Genomic DNA, 16,972 nt, shown 5'->3' with positions numbered 1-16,972 from the left:
CAAGAGTGAAAAACATATTTGGTGTTGAAGCCAGAATTTGACTGTCAATGTCTCATATCTTGCCAACGTTGTGAAAGAAGCTCAAGGGCAGCAGCAGCCCTTCACGCTTCACTTTTATCTTCCAGAATGAGGCTCCTCCTCCTGTTCTTCCTTCTTGTGCTCAGCTCAAGTTGGTACACAGTGGACATGTTCTTTCAGTCCAAACGCAACATTTCTCAACGTAGATAAATAGCGTTAATGATGTAATTTCAGAATGTGTTAGTTTAGAATGTGTAATTTGCCCCCATTAGAAGTTATGGAAAGGGAACTTATCAGTTCCATTTGCTGTGTGCTTTTGTTCTGTCTTCATCTTCCTTCTCAACACTGTCCTCATCATGGTTGAGTCATCAAATAATCATTTGAATCACTTGTACTGGTTGAAGGAAATATTGAAATTTTTTGGGGTCTTTTTTTTTGCCTATACCTTTCATTGTTGGGGTCAAATTGTGATCATGATCGTCAACAAAGAACAACTCATTATAATTGGTTTGGTTTTGTTGTTTAGCCCTCTCTCGCTCAACATCTCGCTCTCGCTCACGATACTCCTCCCTCCCTCGCTCGACATCGTGTTCGCTCAACATCGAGCTCTCGCTCGCTCGACTCTTCCTCTGCGTGCGCTCTGTTCTGCTCACACATTACGTTTGTGCCACAAAGACAGCAAATCAGAGCTTGTAAAAGCACATTGATTGACAGCTTGGTATCCAATGAGATCGCTTGTTGTGTTCACCCGGTACAAGCAAACAAGAGTGCGTTGCATCGACTTGGGTGGGAGGAGGTGGGTTTATATCATTAAAGTACAAAAATTAACAAGGTAGTTCTGTCAAATGATACGATACAGCAATAATAATAATAATAATAATAATAATAATAATAATAATAATAATAATAAAAGTAATGCTCATACATTGTTTCCAAAGAAGTCTACCTTCTCCCACCCAAGTCCGTGTTGACGCTGTTTGCTGTTACTGTTGAAACGAATGTCCTTGTGCCTCCGGGAGCAAGCAGATTACATACAGCCTGGTGACACAAGTTAGCTGAATTCTAATTGGTTAAAAACTCCAACCTAAAAATACAACACTAGAAGGAGTGTAGCCAAATGGATATAATATGATACGAAAAGAACAGAATATGGAGAATAATTTTATAAATTAATATATATATATATATATATATATATATATATATATATATATATATATATATATATATATATATTTTTTTTTTTTTTTTTTTTTTTTTTTTTGAATTATTTTTTTTTGGTAAAAATGAATGAATGAATGAAATATTAAACTGACTGATGTGCATTCATTAAAACAGTACTATATATATATATATATATATATATATATATATATATATATATATATATATATATATATATATATATATATATATATTTTTTTTTTTTTTTTTTTTTTTTTTTTTTGAATTATTTTTTTTTTGGTAAAAATGAATTTAAAATGAAATTGTCATTCATTACAATTATTATAGTTTATTATAGTAATGATAATGATGTCAGGTTATGTTAGGCCAGCAGAAAGGGTAACAAAGGGTGGATTATGCCTCCAAGAAATCATGATGCACTAATTTGTTGCATTACAATGCATACGGAACATATTTTGTCGGATAGGGTTAGGAGTGGCATGGTATCTTTCAGTGTTTCGGTCAATTGTTCAGTTTGAGTTGTTCAGTAACATGTTGTACGAACACCAAACTCAAAAGCTATCAGTCGTGTCATTTCCTAGTTTATTTCGGCGTCTACCTTTCCAGGTTTAGTTTCTAAATCTACTTTCCGAGTCTAGCTTTCAAGTCTTTTTGCTGATGCTCGCTGTGGATATGTTGGATTTTTGTGTAAAAAGACCTACTTTTTTTCCACTTACATGTCCTGTCTAATTCTGGGTCCAAAATCCTCACCTGACATCCAAAACAGTGTTAACTACTTTCCTACTAGCCAGAGTCTTTGGCACCATCTTGTGGCATCTTACTGTGTTATACCAGGTTAGCAGGGGATCATTTAATTGCAATGATATTTTCATCCTTGTTAAAATGTTGCTATAAATAAAAGCAATCGGCATAATGGAGACAGCTGTTTTAGAATGCAGGTATGTGACTATGGATGCCTCAGACAGTCTGCTTTTTAGAAACACTGCTGCAGTCCAGCTCTCTCTCTCTCTCTTTCTCTCTCTCTCTCACTCTCTCTCTCTCTCTCTCTCTCTCTCTCTCTCTCTCACACACACACACACACACACACATATACACACACACTCACAGTCTCATCCACACGCTCAACCAGCAGACATGCACACTGCAAATTAGGCTGAATAAATAAGAGATGGAGTTGTGCCTTGCTCTCCGAGTCTAATCTCTGAGGTAGGTGGTAGAAACAGCTTGCCACATCAGGCCGCATGAGTGAGCGAACGGGACACCGCTGGCTTCCAGGAAACCAATTTGTTTGTTTATTGTCTTCGTGTTTTTTTGTCTGCGGTTACACTTGATCACAGCCGAGCCCATCGTGGACATGCTCCCTTTAAATGGCATCTATAAAACACGCCATGTGCTCTTTCTCCTCCTTCGCCTCTTTGTCCTCATCATCATCAGGCAGTGCCACAACGTTGCTTCTGTGCACTGCGGTGGGCCTCCCCATTTTTGCTTCAAACGGCCGGATTCTCGCCGCCAGCTGAAGATGGCATGTCGAGGGGTGGAACAAAGTGCTTTCTACACACATTAGCCAGTCAACACACTTCCACGCAGAAAGACTCGGCATGTTCCAAAATTGAGACTAATCATGGAGATCGACAGGCCAACTTTTTTATTGCTCACAACTGCTGTGCAAGGGAAGAATACAGTGAAAAGTGTTATAATGCTTGTAGTGCTTCCGCTGTACTTGCTTCAACAAAAGGAAAAATATGCAGTGAAAATATTAAACTGACTGATGTGCATTCATTAAAACAGTACTATATATATATATATATATATATATATATATATATATATATATATATATATATATATATATATATATATATATATATATATATATATATATATATATACATATATATATTACAAGTAAGCAAATGAACAGAGTTCATGCTTTTCTGAAATTTCCACAAGACATATGACTAGACAAGCCCCCACTGTCAGATGTGGGATGCAGTACGGTCCCAAATGGGCTGCAGACCAGTGATTGGGGACTACTGTTTTATGAGCCACCAAATGATTCATATATGATCACCTTTTGGAAATGCAGCAGATTTCACTCCTCAGATCCAAGATCAGATGAAACAGCAGTGAGATCAAGCGTCAATCACCTCACTTGGTGTGTGTCCCACGCATTGCTGTGATGTCACAAAACACAGCTTTCCACATGCTGTCGCTGTTTGGGAAACAGACAACATTGCATGGACACCGGCACAAATTTGGAGGCATGGCTTTCTTATGGGGATTAAAGTGATTTCTAGGGAAGCTGTTCTGTCGCTGTTTAAGGACATATTACTGTATATTTAGCTGAGTATTTTTGTGTAATAGAGTGGCATCTATTTTTTGTCGCAGTGCACCCCCAATCATCCACCCTCAAAATGACCCACTCCTCACCAATAAATGTTCATAGGCTGAATTATGGTCCAATGACATCTCAGGGTTATTTTGATTGATGAAAGTTGGCAACTGTAAAAAGAATTGACAAGATTGACATTCATTAGCAGAGTGGTAAACTACTTTTGTGTCTTCTATTGTTCGAAAGGATCCAAATCTCAAATCAAACACAGATTTCCCATACTCGTCTGCTTGTCTGAAGCCTCAGAGTACTTTTTAATTTCTTTTCAAAGTCCACTTAAAACATATTGTCATCGTCGTCTTGAATCTTATTAGTGGTATAATGAAAAAGCGTAGTCGGATCCCGCTATGTTTAACCCCAAGGGAGTGTGGGATATCTTACTATATTTAGCACAAATGTTGAACCCCTTTATTGGCAAGGGAATACTGTACTGAACCAAATGAACTTTTCTCCCGTGTAATACATGTATCCATATTCATCTTGCGTGCACACACTTCAGATGATGAAGTCAATACACGCATTGTTTTAGTCTCGTGCTTGCCAATACACACACACACACACACGCAAACGCAAAGGCACACGCCCATGTGATGCACTATTGATCTGACAGCGCAAGCGGCAAGCCGGCAGAGAACACAAATACAGCCTGCGGTGGCTTCTTAAAAACTCCGGACCAGCCTCTTTCTCCAAGCCATTCTCCACCTCCTCCTCTTCTGGAAATCACCTGGTGGCTCATGCATTTCAAACAGGCTCGGCGATCACTTCGGCCCGCCTGCCGACAGCACCTGTTTGTAGTGCCAAGGTTGCTTTTTAAAAAGTGAAAATTACAATGCACTGGCCGTCTTTTCTCCCTGAATGCTGATTTTTTTTCTCCTTTCTTTAGAGTTGTTTGTCAAAGACAAAAAATAAAAACATGTTAACCTTGCAAGACAGGTGTATTGGTGAAAGTACAGGTGGTGTTAACAATCTAATCAAATTTCAAATCCCCACTAATATTAATTTTGTCTTGAAAAGTCCATTTTCCATTGCTAGCTTATCATAGCATCTTTTTTATCCACATTGGTGATGGATCCTTTTATATACACTGGCGCCTTAACTTACCTAACTTGAAACAAGCCCCAATCTTGAAAAATGAGCTGTTGTTGTGTCCTTTTTTTTTTGGATGCTTATCTTCATCCTCTGCAATCCAATCATCTCCTGACACCTGTTCATTTCATTTATTTTGGATCAACACCTTGAGATGAACCATCTCCTCTTAGAGGGGGTCCAATACACAAACACAGATCACAACAAAAGACACACACAATACATCTCTGCCCAGTTACCCACTTCTCCCCCATCCAAACTCATACAGACATAATTCTTGACAAAAGATGTCAATCTAACGAAACCAAAATCTTACAAGAGTAAAAATGGAGGAAAAAATATGAATAGACAAATCAGACACACACAAGCTGTAATATTTAATTGTCTCTTGGGAAACAGGAGCAAATACACAATGGGTTAAAATAAGTTACAATTGTTGACTTAAAAGAATGTTATGCCGATTTACAGATGTAATACAATTTGGCAGACTATTCCAGTCACATGGAGATTTGTAGCAGAAGGCACATCGACCAATTTCCCTCTTAGGTATGGGAACATATAATGATATTTGCTATTTATAATGATATTTGGCAGATCATTAATGAAAATGGAAAAGAGGAGTGGCCCCAGGGAAGATCCCTGGGGTTCACCTCTCCCTACTATAACAAAATCTGACTGACTGCCCTGATAAATAAACTGTTGTCTGTGATGAAAAATTGAGTTGAACCACACCATGGCCTCCCTGGACAGTCCAATATGATATAGTTTATCGCAGAGGGGATAATGATTGACTATGTTAAAGGCCTTGCTGAGATCAATAAATATAGCATCCAAAAACATACTTTTACATACATTATTTGGGAATTTTAGTAAAGTAGTGGTTGTGGAAAAATTCGGTCAAAAGCCTGACTGGTAAGGAGGTAATATATTAACGTTATTAATGTACTGTGACATACTGATTAAAAATCAAACTTTCATATATTTTTGCTACACTATTGATAATAGAATTTATGAACTGGCACAACTCTGTCCCATTTCCAGCTAAGTGGTATGTCACATGACAATAATGATGAATTAAATAATTCAGATAATAGATAAGACAAGATATGCGAAGCTGTTTTCAAAAAAAATATCTTCAAATCATCATGAACAGCAGTACGTGAATTCAATTCACAAATGGATTTTTGCACATCGACTGGGTGATTTTTTTTTAGAAGAGACGGAGCTTTTACATTTAGAACGAGTATAAGAGAGCATGTGGAGGTTAAGAACGTGGGAACTCCATATGGATGAAAAAGGCTGACTAAATGCACTAGCAATTCTAGTAGGATCCTTAATAGTAACACTGTTGATATTAATATGGTTCAGATTGTTGATTTTGTTATTAATTATGCTATTGAGTCTTTTCCAAAATTGTTTAGAGTTATTGAAATCATTGCCTAGGCAATCCTTGGAATAAGTTGGTATTCCAAGTTTTAGTTGTACAGGTATTCCTCTGCTTTTTTTTACATTTCACAATCAGATGGATTATCCATGTTTTATCTCATAGTTTATATAAATGTATGATCTCACCAATTAACCAGGGGAAATCTCTGCCGTTGACCTTAATGGTAAGACAGGGCGCATGTCAATACTTTTCATCAGTTTAACATAAAGAAAAGTCCATACATCTCCAACTGTAGGTATTAACTGCAACCTGCTCCACTTTATATTAAGTAAATCAGAAATAAAAAGGTTGTGATTTATGTTATTAAACTGTTTAACAAATCTGGGGGGGCAGTTGCGCTATTTTAATTTTTCAAACAGAAAAAGTAATACAATGATCGCTAAAGCAATCCGCAAGTACATCAGAATTTAGAATTCTGTCAGGATGGCTAACAAGAATCCAGTCCAGCAGAGATTCTGTTTTGTGAAAAGGATCAATCCTAGTGGGTTATGTCATAAATTGAGTAAAATTTGCCAAAGAACATGCGCGATCAAGCCACTTATTCACCCAATATGATTATTTCATTTGTGTTGTCACGAGAGTTAATAGTATATAGGATACATTTAGTAGATTCAGCGCAAGCATTAGGTGGTCTATAAATATTACCAATGGTAATATTTTTTTTTTGTGGAAACTAATTTTAATAAATAGAAAGTAAACAGGCATTTCATTTGGAATAATAATATGCAATGACAATTTATTTGAGACATAGGCAGCACCGCCTCCTCCTTTAGATCTATAAAGAGTATAATTATCGATCTGATTAAAATTATCTGGAATTGTATCATTTAACAAGATCTCATTTGGTGTATTACATACAACCCAAGCTCTTAATAAATCAATCTAAAGAAACAGACTTCTAATGTTCATATGCATGATGAGTAAACATTTAACCATTGCAAAAGAAACATTGCAAGTGTATGTTAAGGAGACATACGTATACAAAAAGAAACTAGATAGAGGACGTGAGGGATAACGGGTGAGGAAATACACATACACAAACAAAACATGAACAAAATAACAAATAAACAAACAAAAGAGAACATAGCTGGTCAGGCAAGCAGTAGTGTCCAGAAGGAAAAAAAAAAAGATAAAATTGGGTAATATTGTGCCATGATAACAATGTCTCCCTCACATGTTTGGATCGAGACACACATAGAGAAAATATACTTTGTTGTCCCTTCCTCAGGGTATTTTCAAACATCTTTTCCTTTGCCTCCTATGCTATTGGTTTGTTCTGTTTTTTTCCAAGCTGCTCCCAGCTTTTTGAGCACAGAATTATGACATTTGTTGCTTGCTTGTTGCCCTTCAGACTGAAGTTGCATGTCAAAAGACCGGATACGTATCGGATTTAGTACTACATACCCAAGTGGCCTGGATCGCGTTTGAAAAAATTAGATATGTGTTGTTCACACTGCCATCAAAAGATGAGGTACAAGTCGAATAGGGGAAAAAAAATCTGAATTGTGTCATTTGACAAGTGCAGTGTGAATCTAGCCTAACAGCCCAACCCAATTCTAGCTTCTGATTGTCACTCACTAACTGTCACTCAGCCCCCAAGCCCCCCACATCCACTAATCCCAAGGTGGCCTTTGCTCCGCCTGTCAGCAATGCCAGCCAATAACGTGGCACAATAAAAGCCTCCAGGACAACAGTGGGCCGCAGGCAGCTTCAAGGGCTACTGATGGTGATCTATAAAACAATATAATGGCTCTCCTGTCAGCCAAGGGGGTGGGGGGAGTGGGGAGGTGGGGGGTATCTATGCTTCCTCGGACTCTCCGAGGAGACTTCAATTAATCACTGTTGAATTGCATCAACCTGCAATAGGCGTGTAAGGTTATTACCATGCGCTCTCCGCAGGATGAAATGCGATGATAGTGCTAATTGAGGGGAGCGGTAGAGAGGATGGGCAGCTGGGGGAGGGAAAAAAAAACAGCTGACCGCACAACAGTTGTCAAAAAGGATGAAAGTGAACAAGGTTAACACGGGTATGAGAGACAGGATGATGCAAATCACATTTGCGTCTCTTTAAAACAATAATTGACACGGCTTCTGAACATCTGTAGACAGCAGCACCAGCACCCCCGCCACCCTCCTTGAAATTGAAACCCTAAACTGAGGGTGGTCCAAAAGGTCCTTTGTGTTCCAAAATGAGTCTGGCAAATGAATGCTTGGTTAACCTGCCTGGAGACAAGTGACCCACAACCCTTTTAGAGAAAGCAATAATCAGAACAAATTTGACTGTTAGTCCTTGCTGTCTTTAATTCAAGAAAGCAATGATTTTATTTTTTTTTTCACTTATACATAAGTTAACATAGGTTTATACATAAAATAATCACGATGAATTTGGCCCTGATTCTCCCCTTCCAATGAGGGTGGGCAAAGACCATTTTGTTGAACGTCTAATAAGTATCCTGCACACTTATTCTGTGGTTTGAAGTATCTTGAGATTTTCACGCTAGATCTTGTAATAATATCTTAATATCTAATATTAACCTTAATATCTTGTAATAAGATCTCTAATAATATTTGAGCAGACAATCATAAATGTTGCACATGTTCAATATTTACCAGATCAGATCAAACACAGGAATTTTGAAATCCTTGGACAGGTGTGCAAAGTTTAACACCTGACATTCAGTTGTCTTGCCCAGTAGCGTTGAATGTAATGGTGCTGTTTTGCATATGGCTTTCATCAGGTTGCATCATCGCATCTCCAGAACTCATCTTTTTGGTAACCGACAAACACAAATGTGTTGATCATCTACGTCAGCGGTCCCCAACCGGCCACGGCCCGGTACCGGTCTATGGATCAACTGGTACCGAGCCACGTGGGCTGTACCCGAAATAATGTTTTGGAAATAATTTAGTTTAACAGTTCATACGTTTGTGCTTGATCTTTGTTTTTTGTTTTTTTTGGCGCTGCTTCTGGCCACTGTTCATATTACATACATAGTGAGAAGGATGATGTGATTTTTAGAGCAGCCAGCAGCAGCAGGACCCCCTGCACCATGGTGATATTACACAGGGAGAACATACATATTGAGAAGGATGATGTGGTCAGCACACCCCCGGTCCGCAATATAAATCTAAAGCGTTGACCGGTCCGTGGTGATAAAAAGGTTGGGGACCGCTGATCTATGTTGCAAGGCTTTTTGCAACAATTTAGATTGGTCAAAAATGTGTGAAAATACCACACCCACATGGAGACTGACCAATACTATCTTAGGGGGAAAAAAAGCATGGAATTGACCAAATTCCCCTCTATGAGCCATCACCTTACCATGGTAGAGAGATTTGTATGTATCAATAATCCTAGGAGCTAAGTTGTCTGAGGCACTTGGCCCATGGCAGGGTCACCCATGGCAAACAGGTCCTAGGTGAGGGACCAGACCAAATACAGCTCACACACCTTTAATGATGAGTGAGAGATTTGGAGAACGTTTTCTCTTGCTCGGACACGGGTCACCGGGGTGAGCAACTGGGGTCTGGCCGGGCGCAGCCCAATAAGGTGATGAGGGTCTCCCTTCCCATAAATCCACCGCCTGTGGGAGAGGACATAGGAGTCTGGTGCAGTGTGAGCTGAGCAGCGTCCAGGGGTGAGGACCTTGGTTGTCCCAAGCTGGCTCTAGGGCTCTCCTTTAGAGATAGGTTGACAGCTCAGTCATCAGAGAGGGGCTTAGAGTTGCTCCTCTGCGTTGAGAAAAGGCAGTTGAGGTGGCTCAGGCATCTGGTTAGGATGCTTTCTGGGCACCACGCTGGTGAGGAGTTCCGGGCATATCCTACTGGGAGGAGGCACCGTGGATGAACTGGAACACGCTGAAGAGATGTCTCTTGGCTAGCCCGGGAATGCCTGGGCTTAAAAGAAGTGGCTAGGTAGAGGGAAGTCTGATCTTACCTGCTGTGAAGCTACTGTACCCACCCTGGATGAGGGGGAGAAAATGGATGGATGGATGGATGGATGGATGGATGGATGGATGGAATGGGCATAAAATGTTTTTGTCTGACAACAACCATATGCATCACATGCTGACATAAACTAATCACCTGATTAAGGGATGTAACTTAAACTAGTATACAAAACGTATGCTGTTGAATTTACTAAGTGTCTTTTTTTTTTACAATGACTTTGGTTTTTTGATCTCAGTCTACTTCTAGGTCATGCACTGATTTGCTCGCTCACAGCCTATCATTTGATCAATTGTCTTGTGGCCAGCGCCATTTTGCACACCATCATCTATATTCAAATCATAACTAAAAAGCACAATGACAAAAATGTCTTTTCATAATTTTAAAAATGTCCTTTTACATACTTTAGGTACTTTTTTTAATATAAGTGTGTATAATATTGTTATATGTGTACTGCATTTTGTTTCGGGAAATTGTATAGATGTACAGTTGTACAGATGTACAGTATTTCAGGAAACAATGACTCTGGCTATTATGATAAATAATGACTTCTCACCCAAGGTGTTGGCTTGCTAGTGTGAAAGTAAGGGTTTTGACTAACACTGACTCAAAGAAGTCAAAGTTGGTTACTTTAAACACAGTATTTTTAAGTTCCAATGCATGCAGTTAGGTTTTTTTTTAATGTGGCCTCTTTCATTTTTATTTGTTTATTTATTTATTTTTGCTGGTGCCCTGCCCCCATTCTGTCAACATTGGTCCACTATTTATACAAGCCAAACCAAGGTGTGATTGTTGGTCAATTGCAAAAAAGGCATGGAGTAATGACGGGGTCAATTGTTGCAGTATAATTCGGATTATCCATGAAGATTAATCTTACTTTTCGCAACTACTGAGGTAACCCTTAAAAATGCTGATGGGGCTTCCGTTTGGTAAAATTAGCGTTCTTTGGAGATGGACAGTTCGTGGTTGGTGACGGCCTACTCACCTCTGTTAACTCATTTACCGCCAGCCATTTCAGAGAATATTCACATTTTCATAACCCACACAATAATGTGTTCGTACATGCACAGAATCTACCCAATGTAATTGTAGACATTCACCTCTCTGCCTTTCTCCGTTTTATATATATATATATATATATATATATATATATATATATATATATATATATATATATATATATATACAAAGTTCCAAGATTTCTCACATTGGACTCTTACACTTTGTTGATCTTAAATAAAAAATGGGGTCATTGCTGTCATCTACTTGTGGTTGTACATCAGTAAAGTTGGATCTAAATTAGACATTTACAGAACCAGATGCTCCCCACCAATCCACATCGAATAAAGTGTAATTTACAAGTACACTAGTCAATGGCAGTGAATGATTCAAGAGGTCCAGCAATACTGTATTCATATAAAAATCTCAGAAAAGTCTCAGACACCACAATGTTAGTCCAGTTATAGGGTTGTCCATAAAGTGACAAAGAGTAGCTATGGCATTAACCCTTTCTGGCTCAAATTAAGAGTATTTTATTTTATTTTTCAAACTTCTAAAAAAAAAAAATCAATATTCACGTGGAATACCTAGGGGACTCTCATATTATTGTTGCAAATTTGCAACGCCTGCCTGGAGAGGGTTAATGGTACATTACAAATCTGAAAGAAGCTTTATTTAGACAAACCTAGTGCTTGTGTGCTATCTTCGCATCTTCGTGCAAAGGAATACTTTTGCAGTGACTGGAGGAGGTCCGTTAAGACCAAAGTTGTGTTTGCCACAGTCATGGGACAGCTTGGTTATGCAGGAATTATCCTGAAGTGCCTTGAGAATCTTCAAAGATGCTCTGCCACCATCTAGTGTAATCCATACACTTTCATGAACCAATAACTCTCAGATTATTTTATTGATTATTGGTGGCAAGGCTTATTCCCTATCCCTCACAAATAAGTTGATTGATTTCATTGCCATCAGTAATGCCCTAGCAAATGGAAAGGGATTACTCTTGCACTTTTTCAGTTGTTTTAGAATGCCAGATCGTTCACAAACATTCATAGTCAAGCACAGTCATACAGCAGCTGCTGTCAACCACAGCCCACACCGATTGTAACATATTACAGCACAACGTATCTATTATAACTTTGGGTGGTTAGGTGGCGTAGTGAATAGCACGTCTGCCTCACAGTTAAAGGAACCCAAGTTCAAATCCACCTGGCACCGGCCTTCCTGTGGAGAGTTTGCATGTTCTCCCCAGGCCCATGTGGGTTCTCTCTAGGCCAAGGGTGTCAGACTGTTTTTTATCGTGGGCCACATTGTACTTCTAGTGTCTGTTAGAGGGCCGGAATAAATTTTAAAATAGTCTAAAAAAGCTTCAATTTTAACGTACCGCTTTAATTTCTCTAAAATCCTGAAAATTTAGGACTTAAGAATAGAAAAACACGTGTCTAATAAACACCATTTTTGCTGGTTTACATCTTTACCTAGTTTTGAAAACAGAGGCCGATAAATACTGTTCAAAAGATTGTTCGGGAACAGAAAATGGTTATTTTTGAAGACAATGTGCAAGATTAGCTAGAAACTTGAAATCAAATCAGCATTTGGTGGGCCACATAAAATGATGTGGCGGGACGGTTCTGGCCCCCGGGCCTTGAGTTTGACACCTGTGCTCGAGCCACTCCGGCTTCCTCCCACACTCCAAAAACATGCATGGCAGGTGTATTCCACATACTAAAGTGTGAAAGACATACTTAGGTGTGATTGTGTGCAAGAATGGCTGTTCGTCTCTGTGTGCCCTGCCATTGGCTGGCAACCAGTTCAGGGTTTTACCCAAATACTGCCCGAAGTCAGCAGTGATAGGCACCAGCAAGCCTGAGATGCTTGTGAGGATAACTGGCTCTAGAAAATGGATGGATGGATATTATAATTTATAATGTATCATTGTAACATCATGATGCATCATAACATAAAATGAAGGGCAACGTTTTAGCATGTGGGAGGAAATGATTTTTTCTTTTTTTTAATGAACAAATACATTTTTAAAATACATTTTTTTTAATATGGCCTCTCTATGAAGAATCTTTTCACCTAATGCAGGTGGGTGTGTACCTCGTCACGAATTGGGGTTTCACTGTGATCGTTAAGAAGCCACTTGTATGATGTCATGTTAAATGATGAAGCTATTGGTTTTTTTCAAGGATTCCAGTACCATCTTTGCTATGCTGTACAGAACTATTCCAAATGTAGAGCTGAAGTTAGCGTTTTTGTTGTTGTTGTTTTCCTTGCTCCTTCTATGGTAGCTGAAAGTAAACCCAAATGAAGAGCAAATGCCTTTCTTAGTAATGAAAGATGCACAAATGGGATGCTATCTTATACATCATGTCAAGGCTGACAAAATGCAGTCTTTGCTCAAGAGACGATGGGGGGGAGGGGGGGGGGGGGTCTCTCCTGCCGTTTGATCTGAAGATCACGTATCAACTTGTGCTCTGCATTCACTCAACATGGATGTAGTGCAGGGAAAAACGGATGAGCGTCTGTTTGCATCCAAAATGAAGGAACGATGGTGCACAAATACACGTTTCAAGACAACATGTCGCATATCCTTATTGGATTCAAGATTATGAGTGGAAAACATTGAATGCCATAATAGGTTTCATTTATGGGACAGAACACACTCAAAATGCCATGTATGGATGAACTTCATACTCTGTAATTAAGAGTGAGGCGCATCCTACCTGTCGTCGTGCTGTCAATTAATCCCGAGATTTCATTTATTCTCCATTTTCAACCATAAAGCCCAGTCAGACATCTTCTTCTTGTTTAAGCAAAAGCAATTTCCCCTCGGCTCCACAAAACACAACCTTCATGTGAGAAGATACACAGAGTTAGTGTTGTTCTTTTTGTTGTTGTGTTGTTCTCCTTGAGGCGCACAAACCATCCACCGGTCCGAACAAATGTGATGGATACGAGAGGCAGCGAGTGGACTTGAAAGTCGATAAAAGTTGTAGCCTCTCAACTTCTCGTTTTCGGCTGCTTCCGAACGTCTTGCGCACACGCCGAGCCGTCACGCATGATTTCTACCGTCTGTCATTCTTTAGAACAAATTATAAAAGAAAAAACCTCCATCCTGTGTGCCAGTTGCGGTCGTATTTTCTTTTGAGCTGCGCCTTCCTCCGGTCGGAAGGATGATTTGAATTGGCGGCGTCGGATGGCTGGCGAGAGAGTCCGGACTCATTGCTCTGTTCTGCGGATGAGCAGGAAAGCTCTGTGTCGGTGCTGTAGCGCCTCCCAGTGGTCACTTTAAGTCAAACAGCTGGGTTGTTCTCACAGAGAGAGGAGAAGAGAGGAGGAACAGCGCAACAGCGCAACCTCGTTCGGTTGAGTGAAAACACCACTTTACTTCTATGAAACACAGCGCAGACATTTGGGTCCGTGTTATCGTGTCCTGTCTTATCTTTTCTGAATATCTTTTGTTGTATTCCGCTCTCCATCAGTGCGTTCTAATGTGTCAGTAATGTTCCAAAAGTAAATGTGTGGTTGTAAAAACACGGATTTTACACACACACACACACACACACACACACACACACACACACACACACACATATACAGTATATATATATATATATATATATATATAAATATATATATATATATATATATATATATATATATATATATATATATATATATATATATATATATATATATATATATATATATATATATATAGTTAGTTAGTTAATGAATTAATGTAATCTGTAATCTATTACTGTCATAATTAATAATATTGAGGTGATGATTATGGTAAAAACAAAATAATTGATGTAAAAATGTTCCATATGTTCCATAGATGAATATTTTGGCAAGGTAACCATACTGTAACATACCTGTACCAGTCACACGTTTAGAAACACCCTCCATTTTATTGTTTTCTTCATTATTTTTTAATAATAATAATAATGTTTTAATAATTTAATATTTTTAATAATTTAATAATAATAATTAATAATTTAATAATTAAGTTTAATAATTTAATAATTAATAATTAAATAATTATTAATAATAATGTAATAATAATAATTGAATCTTACGTTGAAAAATTAAAATTTGTAATTGTAATTAATTTGACAGAATGCACAATAAATGATTAAGCGTTGATAATTAATACCTTTATTGTGTTGGATAACGTTTGAAGATGTTTCTACACTTCTGACTGTTTCATATCATAATGTATTTTAAAGCATTAGACACAGACTAGTCATAGTAAAGCATGTGCGTTGCAATTAATAATAAAAAAAAAGTGTATAACTTAACATACCTTTCATTAAAGTAACCAAATGCATCATCTCTCATAATGTAATCTGTTGTAACATTGTTATGCTTTGTAACGTTTCGTAATGTATGACGCATATCAAACAGATACAACAAACCCCATGACTCGTTTGAAAAGGAAAGAACATGTTTGAACTTTTTTTGAGGCTATTATGACCCTAGCAAATGATGTGGTTATCATTTTTATCTTGTTTCATGCATTGACTGCTGACATATTCATGACCATGCAAGCTCCAGAGCAGGTCATCTCTCTTCTCTAATATTGGCACCAGGAACTCTTCCCTCCACTAATTTTGTTGTCATCACAATTTTCTTTTCCATTTCTCACACAGTTGCTTCTCAGCATGCTCAATACACAAAATCCTCCGGCAACAATGAAGTTTAAGGAGTCGCATACTCTCTTATATTTGCCTAACTTTTGTTACATTGTATTGTAGACATCTAAACTTAACTTTCGTTAATACTATACAATATTTTAGCAATCATGCAATGTAACAGGTCGGCTCTTTCTGTTATTAGTACTTGTTACAGCAGATGTGTACAATATGTACACAAGATGGACATACGCGCATTACTTTCAGTTCGTCAGAGATAAAGACAAGAAGAATATAATAGTTAGGTGTACTTTATGCGCAGCACCCAAAGAGCTGTCCACTTCCGAAATAGCACCAGCAATTTGACAAACCATTTAGGGTGCAGTTATAGTACTGTGAAATTAGTGAAAAGAGGATTGAGAGTGCGGACGAAACACAGCAGGCAGAGTTATCGTTCTCTTGCTCAGGGACGCCACTTCCACCTATAGAGGGTAGGAGACTCGTTTCAGCGTATGTCATCGGTAATAGGTATGATGCCGTTTTCCACAGGGGATTCACCAGCATTTGGAAACATGTCAGCAAGATCCTTGTCGCAACTAGCAATAATGACTAGGTCAAATAACACAAATTTTATAAATAGTTTATAAACAGTTTTATAAATAGTTATGGTCAATGTGTATAAAGATGCAGCATACAAAAACTCAGGTTAAACACAAGATCAATGATGTACTGTAGGCTAGCTGCTAATGTAAGCACCACCGACATCATCTATTTTTGAAACGTGTCCTTAACCTAGCCAACTGAATTTAAGTTTGAATATCAACATTGAAATTGTGGAATGCATGAACTGTGCCTATGCCTATAGCATTAACAATGTATCACTATGCTGTGAATAATAAATGAGTAATGAGTAAAATGAGTAATAAAGGGATTAAAATACAAAAAAGATTTAGTATCTTGTCTTTAAAGGTTTACAATACGATACAGATGAAATGATTTGTAGTGTTTTTAGCCTCAAGCCAACCTTCCACTGACTGTGTAATGAGTGTAATGAGCTACATTTAGAATGGCAAATCCAAATTTCCAGTTATGTTGATGAGAGTAATATAAAAGTAATGCAAGTGTAATGCCTTCCATTTAAAATGCAGTAATATTGTAATGTAACTAATTAGGTTCAGTTTCATTTGTTTATGGTCAAGGACAGTTTTACAGATTTCTGTTAACTTTGCAGGGGGTCGTGACAGAGATCAGTGG

The 16,972-nt window shown here is 38.1% G+C and overlaps 1 protein-coding gene across 2 annotated transcripts in view; it reads right to left on the bottom strand.

The window, feature by feature from the left end:
• The window catches only part of tafa3a (TAFA chemokine like family member 3a), a 156,429-nt gene extending 142,137 nt beyond the window's left edge, over nucleotides 1-14,292 (bottom strand). Inside the window, exons 1-3 of one of the 2 annotated variants that reach the window (XM_088422871.1) lie at nucleotides 13,805-14,292; nucleotides 3,634-3,705; nucleotides 3,275-3,415 (exon numbers count right to left, since the gene is read on the bottom strand). The gene's annotated coding sequence lies outside the window, so the exon portion shown is untranslated. The remainder of the gene's footprint in view (nucleotides 1-3,274; nucleotides 3,416-3,633; nucleotides 3,706-13,804) is intronic. The other variant, XM_088422869.1, reaches the window with a different exon arrangement.
• Nucleotides 14,293-16,972: the final 2,680 nt, after the last annotated feature.

Source organism: Hippichthys cyanospilos, chromosome 9, assembly GCF_059441005.1.
Source record: "Hippichthys cyanospilos isolate Australia breed blue-spotted pipefish chromosome 9, RoL_Hcya_1.0, whole genome shotgun sequence".
NCBI classification, from domain to species: Eukaryota; Metazoa; Chordata; class Actinopteri; order Syngnathiformes; family Syngnathidae; genus Hippichthys; species Hippichthys cyanospilos.
Note: the sequence above shows the minus strand (reverse complement) of the source record. Positions and strands in the feature narration are given on the sequence as shown.